This window comes from Peromyscus leucopus, chromosome X, assembly GCF_004664715.2.
Source record: "Peromyscus leucopus breed LL Stock chromosome X, UCI_PerLeu_2.1, whole genome shotgun sequence".
Lineage (NCBI taxonomy): Eukaryota > Metazoa > Chordata > Mammalia > Rodentia > Cricetidae > Peromyscus > Peromyscus leucopus.
The window spans coordinates 56,481,974-56,492,278 of NC_051083.1; the positions used below are offsets into that span (position 1 = coordinate 56,481,974).

At 35.3% G+C, this 10,305-nt stretch overlaps 1 pseudogene; it reads left to right on the plus strand.

Moving 5' to 3' along the window:
* The first annotated feature begins 5,558 nt into the window (after window positions 1-5,558).
* LOC114706501 lies at window positions 5,559-6,263 on the plus strand (annotated as a pseudogene).
* The last annotated feature ends 4,042 nt before the right edge of the window (window positions 6,264-10,305 follow it).

A 10,305-nucleotide genomic window follows, 5' to 3' on the forward strand; every position in this document is an offset into this window, starting at 1 on the left:
TGAAACAACATCATTCACAACAGCTACAAATAATATAAAGTATCTTGATGTAACTCTAAATAAGCAAGTAAAAGACCTGTATGACTAGAACGTCAAGTCTTTGAGGAAAGAAACTGAAGAAGTTATCAGAAGATGGAAAGATCCCCCATGATCATGGATTAGCAAGATTAACATAGTAAAAAAAGGCCTTCTTACCAAAAGCAATCTACAGATTAAATAAAATCCCCATTAAAATCCCAATACAATTTATTATAGACCTTGAATGAACAATACTGAACTTCATATGGAAAAACAAAAAATCCCAGATACCTAAAACAATTCTGTACAATAAAAGAACTTCCGGAGGTATCACCATCCCTGATTTCAAGGTCTACTACAGGCTATTGTAATAAAAACTGCATGGTATTGTCATAAAAACAGAAAAATGGATTAATGGAATCCAATTGAAGACCAAGATACAAGTACATACACCTATGAAAAACTGATTTTCAAAGCCAAAATTATACAATGGAAAAAGAAAGACTCTTCCAGATTCCAGGTAAGTACTTGCTTCATTTATCTACATTCTATGACTCAAAAATCTGTGGAAGTTTCTTAAAAAACTAGAAATAGATCTACCACATAAGCAAACTATGCTACTCTTGGAAATATTCTCAATGGACACTATATTCTACTATAGAGATACTTGTTCATTCATGTACATTATTGCTCTATGTATAATATCTAGGAAATGGAATAAGCCTAGATAGCTATCAGCTGATGAATGGATAAGGAAATTTATGTATTTACATGATGGATATTAATCATATATTAAGTAAAATTAAATTATGAAATGATTGCATAAATACTTTTTCCCATTTCAAGTTTTGTATCATTACTATATCTCTTCATTTTCTGATATCCGGGTACTTCATTCTCCATTTCAGCTCTTCTTTACTCTTCTTCTCCTAACAAACTTCTGGGCAAAGTTTTGAAAGCCCTTCATCCTACCTTGCAGGCTTTCTCTGTTCTCCTACTGGGCTGATGAGAACCTTATATAAGAGATTATGGCCATATTCCTTCTTTGTAATAGCTGCAGAATTATTTACTTTTGTCAGCCTAAATGGATAAAAGGCTAGGTTCCCTGCCTTCAAGCCTTTTCCAAACTAACAGCGGTTCCATTTGGCTTCACTGGGCTAGAGGTACTATGAGCAGAGGCTAATAATAAGAAAACCCAGTAGGCAGTAATAGCAGCTATTCAAATTGTTCCACTAAAACCAACTGTAATTTATTAAGATTACATGCAATAGCAGTACAGGTATAGTTCCTGAGCACCAAAATACTGCCAAAGAAGAATGTGTTCCATTTACCCACCAAGATGATTCTTGCCACATGATCCTACAATGAAAATAATTTGAATTTATCCAGAACATTCATTTTGTAGCATTTAGTTGTTTTTCTCTACCATCTACCTCTTTCCAAGTTTGGTTTGGTAGTTTTATTTCTCTGTATATTTATTAGCAGTAGGAAGTTTCAAGAGTCCAGCAGAATGCAACCATCCAATCTGTGGCAATAAGGAGTCAGAGCTCGCATTAAGAAAAATACATTGGCCTACAACTTTTGTCAGAAAACTTTGTACTCCAAATAGTATGACAGATAAAGTGTATCTTTGTGCTTGTCCAGCATAAAAAGAGAAGATATGGACAGAGGGACAGATAGATGGAAGGTAGAAAATCAGAATCCTTCAGAAGCTCAGGCCAAGGTGAGTGCAAGGTTTTTTGAATGTCTTTTTTTTTTTTGAAAAGCAAAGTGATTAAGAGTCAGTCTCCCATAGCATTATTGTTATGTAAAATAGAGTGCAAATTAAATAGAGAAGATGAGCCCAGTTACTGAGATACATATTAATGCATAAAATTACAACAGAAATACAGCAACAGTTTAGTAGTATTTATATCTGAGGTCTGGAATAAACTATGGATATTATTTTCTTGTTTCTATCTTCTATAGGTTTTAAATTTATGTCATTTAAGAATATTGTTTATAATCAATAGTATGTGGATTTCTCAAGGACTCACAAAAAGGACAAGTTATCTTTCAGCACTGAAAAAAGATATGCATGAGTCTCCCAGGGAGATATTGCCAATGCATATATAACCTGGAGGTTTTTAAATAAGAAATATGGAACAAGCTTGTGTTAAAATGGAGTTACTCTATAATAGGACAACAACTCACCTACCAAACAACACAAGCTAACAATAAAAATCTCAGTACTAGGAGTGAATTATTTCTTTTAGAGGTAGCCATTGAGGTCCCTAAAACCCTGTCTTGATTGCTTTCCTATTGATGTAATAAAACATTGAACAAAGCAACTCAGAAAAAAAGCATTTAATTGAGCTTAGACTTTCAGATGTGTAGAGTCCATGATGGCATAATAAAGGCATGGTAGCAGGAAAAAGTGAGAGCTCACATCCGGATCTGAAGAGGTGAGACAGAGAGAACACCTGGAATGGTGTGAGTCTTTTGAAACCTCAAAGCATGACCCTAGGGACACACTTTCTCCAAGGACACACCTCCTAATACTTTCCAAACAGTTCTACTAACTGGAGACCAAGTATTTAAACTTATGAGCCTATGGGGGCCATTCTCATTCAAACCACCATAGAGACTTTCGACAATGTTCTTGACTATCCTCCAGTATTTGATGTTAAGATGTTATTGCTGAAGACACAACACACTTGACCTGGAATCTTCCTCCATACTGGTAAGCTTCCATGGCATTGTAATGTTCTATTCAAGTTACTGGAGGAGAAAAGCAATAGTCAGTCTTACCCATCCATGAAACCTGTGAGATAACAACGTGCATGGAAAGACATGCTCACTCATGTAATAGTGGCACAAAAGTTATGGAGCAAATAATCACCTTTTAATTGGGTTTATGGCCTACTCCACAAAATAAAACCCATACCAGGTGCCATTACTCGGCCAAGAACCTCTGTCTACACCTATCATAGACCTTAGAAGAGAACATACTACCATTATTCTACTAAATGGACATAGTATTAAGTGAGCTCCTAATGAATTATCATTACATCCATAAAATAATGCAACTTTCAAACCTCATCTGAGAAGCTTCTATTTGCAGTAGATGATAACTAACACAGAGCAGCACAACTTCTTAAGTCATAAGGAATAAGAGAATACATAGTTCTATGTTCTAAATGAGCCATGCCATACCCCCTCCTACTTATGGATCCTTGCATAAGAGGAGGCAGGAATAATGTAAAAGCCAGATGTAGTGAATGATTATAAGGAAACAGTGTCTTCTTGACACAACAGGGCAATTGCACATCTAAACACACAGAGGCTTTCACAGATGCAAGACCTGTGAAAGCCTATACAAGAGAAAATCCCAACATTGAAGGGGAGCTGGGCGTGAAGTCTGACTCCAAGCACAGGAGCTACTGGAAATTGTTAGCTACTGGGAGAGAGAGGGTCAGTTTTATCTAAGAATGTAAGTTGACCATGCTCCAGTGAAAGGGCACACATATAATGATATTTGGGCATAACAAATGGGCTTTAATTAGAACAAAAAGAGAAGACACAAAGTTGTGTGGGTAGGGAGTGTGAGTGGTTTGGGAAGAGTTGTAAGATGGAGTGTGACTATGATCAAATCATGTACAAAATTCCCAAAAAACTTTTATGAATTTATGAATGAGATCTTTAAAACTTACAGAGACTAAGTAACTTTTCCAAAGTCATTCATCTAATAAATAGGGAATCTATCATCAGAATGCAAGTATATAACTGTGTGTCCCACTGGAGACTCTGGGCCTGTGAACCCTCCAGAAGAGATTAGTTGTGGAGAAATCAGTGTCCTCTTTTGCAGCATAGAGGAAATTACTTTGTGTCTATGAGGGCCCATCTCTGAAAATTATTTTGTACATACACTGATCACTTTCATTTCCACCAGAGGGGCAGCATTTACAATTGCAAGATATAAAAGCAGGAAGATTCTCAAAGGAGCATCTCCCAGCTTTCTCTCATATATATTGAATACCCCAGAAAAGACATGATACTTATCTTAGTTTTGATCATAAGGTTAGAAGAATATTAATGAAACATTAAAATGCCCTGTCTTAAAATTGGTTATCATGTCTGTAGTCTTCTGTAATAAGATATTCTCCATTTTACACACATGCCTAATATTTACAATATAGGTATTATTAAAATGTCTTTATTAATTAGCCATGTAAAACAATACAAGTATCTGCTTTATCTATTTTTCTACCAAACAAAATATCATATTCCCTTTCCCTAACATGCTTTTCTTAAAACATCCTTGAAACCTCTTCTTATAGTTTGGGTCTAAATTCTTTAAAAGAATATTTGTACCCATATTTCAATATTCTTCTTAAAATATAAGTACCCAGAGAACCAATGCAAAATGGCACAGAAATACATTTGTTGATTTAGTAAATAAGAATTACAGATGATCAGGAATATTAAAGAAAATCAGAAGAAAAAAAGTTCTAACAGTCTCTTTACTTCATAAGTGAGATCAGTGAAACATGGGTGAGTGTGCTTAAATGAATGTCACATATGGAATTAGTTGTAGAAACGGGAATAAATTATTAAATACATACTACTGTTACTACTAAATTAGTAAATTAAAGTGAAACTCCACAGACTCAGATTCCCCACACTGATCTCAAAACACGTATTTCACTGATACATGGTCTGAAATCATATTATAGAGGGAAAGATACTAGATCAACCCCAGGGATAGATGTAACTGAATAGCTGGATCCTTAAAATTGACATTATTTTCAGTGAATCTTTTTAACACCACAGTAAAAATTGGAGACTGCTATATAAAATGCTCCTCCACTAGACAATGTAATGCCATGTCTTCAGGCACTCACCATACATTCACAATGATAAAGTGTATCTTGAGCTACAAACAGATTTTGAAAAATTAAAATTGTGTGAAGTATTTTCTCTGATAATAATGCAAACATATTTGTAACCAATAAGACAATTGTGCTTATGTATTAGACTGCACACTTCTGCATACTCCCTGGGTCAATCCTTATGTCTCAAAACAATGTTTAAAAATAATAAGTAATAAATAATAAGTAAAATAATAAATAAAAATAAATTTAAAATACCTTAGACTAAATGAAAATAAAAGTACATCAAAATTTTCAGAACATATAAAAGTGACAAAAACAAAATTTATATCTATGAATATCTATATTATAAATGGAGAATTATCTCAGGTAAATAACTCAAGATTTTAACTGAAAAAGTTAAAAAAAGAAAACTAATCAAATTGTAAGCACAAGATGGCAAATAATATAGAGAAAAGCATAAATTAATTCAGTAACCAGTCAGACAATTTAGTTTCTTCAAAAATAAATGATAAAACTGTTAGATCTCTTGCAAGAATGGCAAAAATGAAAAAAAAAAAACACCACAGATCACCAAACATGATTGAAATAGGGGCTATCACCAACATTATAGAAATCACAAGGGCCTCTGTTTTTCATGGCACCTCCTACGCAGTTGGCTGTGTCAAGATGAAACTGAATATCTCCTTTCCTGCTACCAGCTGTCAGAAACTCATTGAAGTGGATGATGAATACAAGCTTCATATGTTCTATGAAAAGCATGTGACCATAGATGTAGCTGCTGATGCTGTGGGAGAAGAGTGGAATTGTAATGTGGTCTGAATTAGTAGTAGGAATGATAAACAAGGTTTGACCAGGAAGCAAAGCGTTTTGACCCATGGCAGAGAGTACTTGGTGTTGAGTAAAGGATATTCTTGTTATAGACCAAGGAGAACTGGGGAAATGAAGTTCAATTCTGTTCATGGATGAAGTGTGGATACCCATCTGAGGAGCCTCAACTTGGTTATTGTGAAAAAAAAGGAGAGAAGGATATTCCTGGAGTGACAGATACTACTGTGCCTTGTTGGTTGGGACCTAAAAGAGCCAGCAGAATACCAAAGCTTTTTAACTCTCTAAAAAAGATGATGTTCAGCAATACATTGTCAGAAAGTCCTTAAACAAAGTAAGAAGCCTAGGACCAAAGCACCCAAGATTCATCATCTTGTTACTCCAGTTGTCTTGCAACACAAACGCTGACATATGGCTCTGAAGGAACAGCACACTACGAAAAACAAGGAGGAGTCTGCAGAATATGCTAAACTTTTGGCCAAGAGAATGAAGGAAGCCAAAGAAAAGTGCCAGGAACAGATTGCCAGGAGACATAGGCTGTCCTGACTGAGAGCTTCTATTTCTGAGTTCAGTCAAAAGTAAGCCTTTAAAGGTAACAAACAAATAATCATACCTTGAAATAAAAAAGAAATCGCAAGGGTACCAAGTGTCTTTATACATACCTGTAACCTTGATCCTCAGGAGGCTGAGTCGTGAGGATCATGATATCCAAGCCAACCTGGGATGCACAAGAAAATTCCTTTTCCAAAAAAATGAAAATTATAAAGAAATACTACATTTGGATATTCTCTGTCTTTTAATTAGGATGCATAAGCATTTGTCTATCTTGTTGATTTTGTCAAAGAACCACCTCTTTGTTTCATTGATTCATTGTATTGTTCTCTTTGTTTCTATTTGATTGATTTCAGCACTAAGTTTGATTATTTCCAGCCATCTACTTCTTTTGGGTGTGTTTGCTTCTTTTTTGTTCTAGAGCTTTCAGGTGTGCTGTTAAGTTGCTAGTATGAGAGCTCTGAAGTTTTTTTTTTTTTTTTTTTTTTTTTTTTTTTTTTTTTTTTTAATGAAGCACTTAATGCTATGAATTTTCTTGGCACATCTTTCATTGTCTTCCATAAGTTTGGGTATGTTATTTATTCAGTTTAACTGAATTCTAGGAAGTCTTTAATTTATTTGTTTCTTCCTTGACCCAGTAGTCTTTCAACAGAGAAATTTTCAGCTTCCATGAGTTTGTAGGCTTTCTGTTGTTTCTGTTGCTGTTGATATCCAGCTTTAATCAGTGGTGGTCTGATAGGATACAGGGGCTTACTTTGATTTGTATCTGTTGTATCTGTTGAGACTTACTTTGTGATATGTGGTCAATTTGGAGAATGTTCCTTGAGGTGCTGAGAAGAAGGCATATTCTTTTCTGTTTGGGTGAAAGGTTCTGTAGATATCCATTAGGTCCACTTAACTCATAATGTCTCTTAGCTCCATTATTTCTCTGTTTAGTTTTTGTCTGGATGACCAGTCCATTGGTAGGAATGGGGTATTGAAGTCTCCTACTATGAATGTATGATATTTAATGTGTGGTTTAAGTTTTAGTAGAGAAAGTGGGAACAGTCATGAATGCATTGGCACAGAAGACGTTTTCCCAAACATAACACCAATAGCATAGGAACTAAGATCAACAATGAATAAATGGTACTGAATGAAACAGAAAAGCTTCTGTGAGGCAAAGGACACTGTCAATAGGACAAAAAGGCAGCCTACAGAATGGGAAAAGGTTTTCACCAACTCCACATCTGAAAAAGGGATAATAACCAAAATATGTAAATGACTCAAGAAACTAGATATCAACACACCAAATAATTCAATTAAAAAATTGGGTAGAGATCTAAACAGAATTCTCAACAGAGGAAAACTCAAATTGTTGAGAAACACTTAAGGAAATGTTCAACATCCATAGCCGTCAGGGCAATGCAAAGCAAAATGAATGACATTCCATCTTGCACCTGTCAGAATGGCTAAGACCAAAAACACAAGCTGGTGGGAGGGCAAACTTGTAAAGCCACTATGTAAATCAACATGGTGGTTTCTCAGAAAATTGGGAATCACTGCCCCTAGGTCCCATCCCAGAACCTAGCTCTCCTCCAACAGCTACACCAGAACATCACAAAATGGAAGAAGCAGAAGAAAGCAACCTTATGAATAACATCATGAAGAGGGTAGAGGCTTATATAGAATAAATTAAAACTAAATTTGAGGAACAGACAAATAAAAAAATGGGAAGAACACTATAAAAAATAGAGGAAAGGACAAATAAAGCAGAAAAAAATAAATCCCTGAAAGAAAATCATAAAAAGCAATGAAACAGATGAGGGTAACAGTCCAAGACCTGAAAAGGGAAATAGAAAAAATGAAGAAGACACAAACAGAGGAATGCTGGAAATAGAAAATCTGAGTAAATGAACAGGAACTTCAGATGCCAGTATAACCAACAGAATGCAAGAGATGGAAGAGAGGATCTCTGGCGTTGAAGATACAGTAGAAGAAATAGATTCATAAGTCAAAGAAAACACTAAAGCCAACAAAGTCATGACCCTAAATGTCCAAGAAATTTGGGACACCATGAAAAGACTAAACCTACAAATAATAGGGATAGAGGAAGGAGAAGAATACCAACTCAAAGGCACAGAAAATATATTCAACAAGATCGTAGAAGAAAACTTTCCCAACTTAAAGAAGGAAATGCCTATGAAGTTACAAGAAGCTTATAGAACCCCAAACAGACTAGGCCCCCCAAAAAGTCCCCTCACCACATAATAATTAAACAGCTAAACATACAGAATAAAGAAAGAATATTAAGAGCAGCAAAGGAGAAAGGTCACGTGACTTATAAAGGCAAACCCATCAGAATAACACCCAATTTCTCAATGGAGACTTTGAAAGCCAGAAGGACCTGGACAGATGTAATGCAGACACTAAGAGACCATGGATGCCAGCCTAGACTAGTATACCCAAAAACTTTCAATCATCATAGATGGAGTGAACAAGACATTTCAAGACAAAGCCAGATTTAAACAATACTTATCTACAAACCCAGCCCTACAGAAAGCACTAGAAGGAAAATTCCAACCTAAGGAAGTTAGATACACCCTGGAAAACACAGGCAATAGATGACACCACAGAGGTAAACCCCAAAGAAGAGAAGTACACACACACTACCACCAAAAAAAAAAAAGCCAGGAATGAGCAATCACTGGTCATTAATATCCCTTAATATCAATGGACTTAATTCACCAATAAAAAAAGAAACAGGCTAACAGAATGGATACAAAAGCAGGACCCATCTTTCTGCTGCATACAAGAAACACACCTCAAATTCAAAGATAGACAATACCTAAGAATAAAAGGCTGGGAAAAGGCTTTCCAATCAAATGGTCTTAAGAGTCCGTGGCTGATATGTAAAATTAAATTTAATAAATAAATTTAAAAAATTATGTTGATTACTAAAAATAAAAGAAGCAAACAGGTGTAGCCATCCTAATATCCAGCAAAATAGATTTCAAACTAAAATCAATCAAAAGTGATCAAGAAGGACATTACATACTCATCACAGGAAAGATCCACCAAGATGAAGTTTCAATTCTGAACATTTATGCCCCAAACACAAGGGCACCCACATATGTAAAAGAAATATTACTAAAGCTTAAATCACATATAAAATCCCACACATTAATAGTAGGAGACTTCAACACCCCACTTTCACCACTGGACAGATCTCCAAAATCGAAACTTAACAGAGAAATAAAGGACTTATCTGATCTTATGACTCAAATGGACTTAATCCATATCTACAGAACATTCCATCCTAACAAAAAAAGAATACACCTTCTTCTCAGCACCCCATGGAACCTTCTCTAAAATCAACCACATACTTGGCCACAAAGCAAATCTCAACAGATACAAAACAACTGGAATAACCTCCTGTGTTCTATCAGACCACCATGGTTTAAATTTAGATTTCAACAACAACAACAAACTACAGAAAGCCTACAATCTCATGGAAACTGAATAATGCTCAACCGAATCATCAATGGGTTAAGGAAGAAATAAAGAAATTATGACTTCCTAGAGATCAACGAAAATGAAGACACCACATACCCAAACTTATGGAACACCATGAAAGCAGTGCTAAGAGGGAAATTCATAGCATTAAATGCCCACATAAAGAAGTTGGAGAAATCCCACACTAGTGACTTAACAGCACACCTGAAAGCTCTAGAACAAGAAGCATAGTCTCCCAGGAAGAATAGACTCCAGAAAATTATCAAATAGAGAGATGAAATCAATAAAATAGAAACAAAGAGAAAATACAAAAAATTAATGAAACAAAGGGTTGGTTCTTTGAGAAAATCAACAATACAGACAAGCCCTTATCCAAACCAAAAGACAGACAGAGAGAGAGAGAGAGAGAGAGAGAGAGAGAGAGAGAGAGAGAGAGAGAGAGAGAATCCAAATTAACAAAATTAGAAATGAAAAGTGGGACATAACAACAGACAATGAGGAAATCCAGAGAATCATCAGGTCATATTTCAAAAACCTCTAC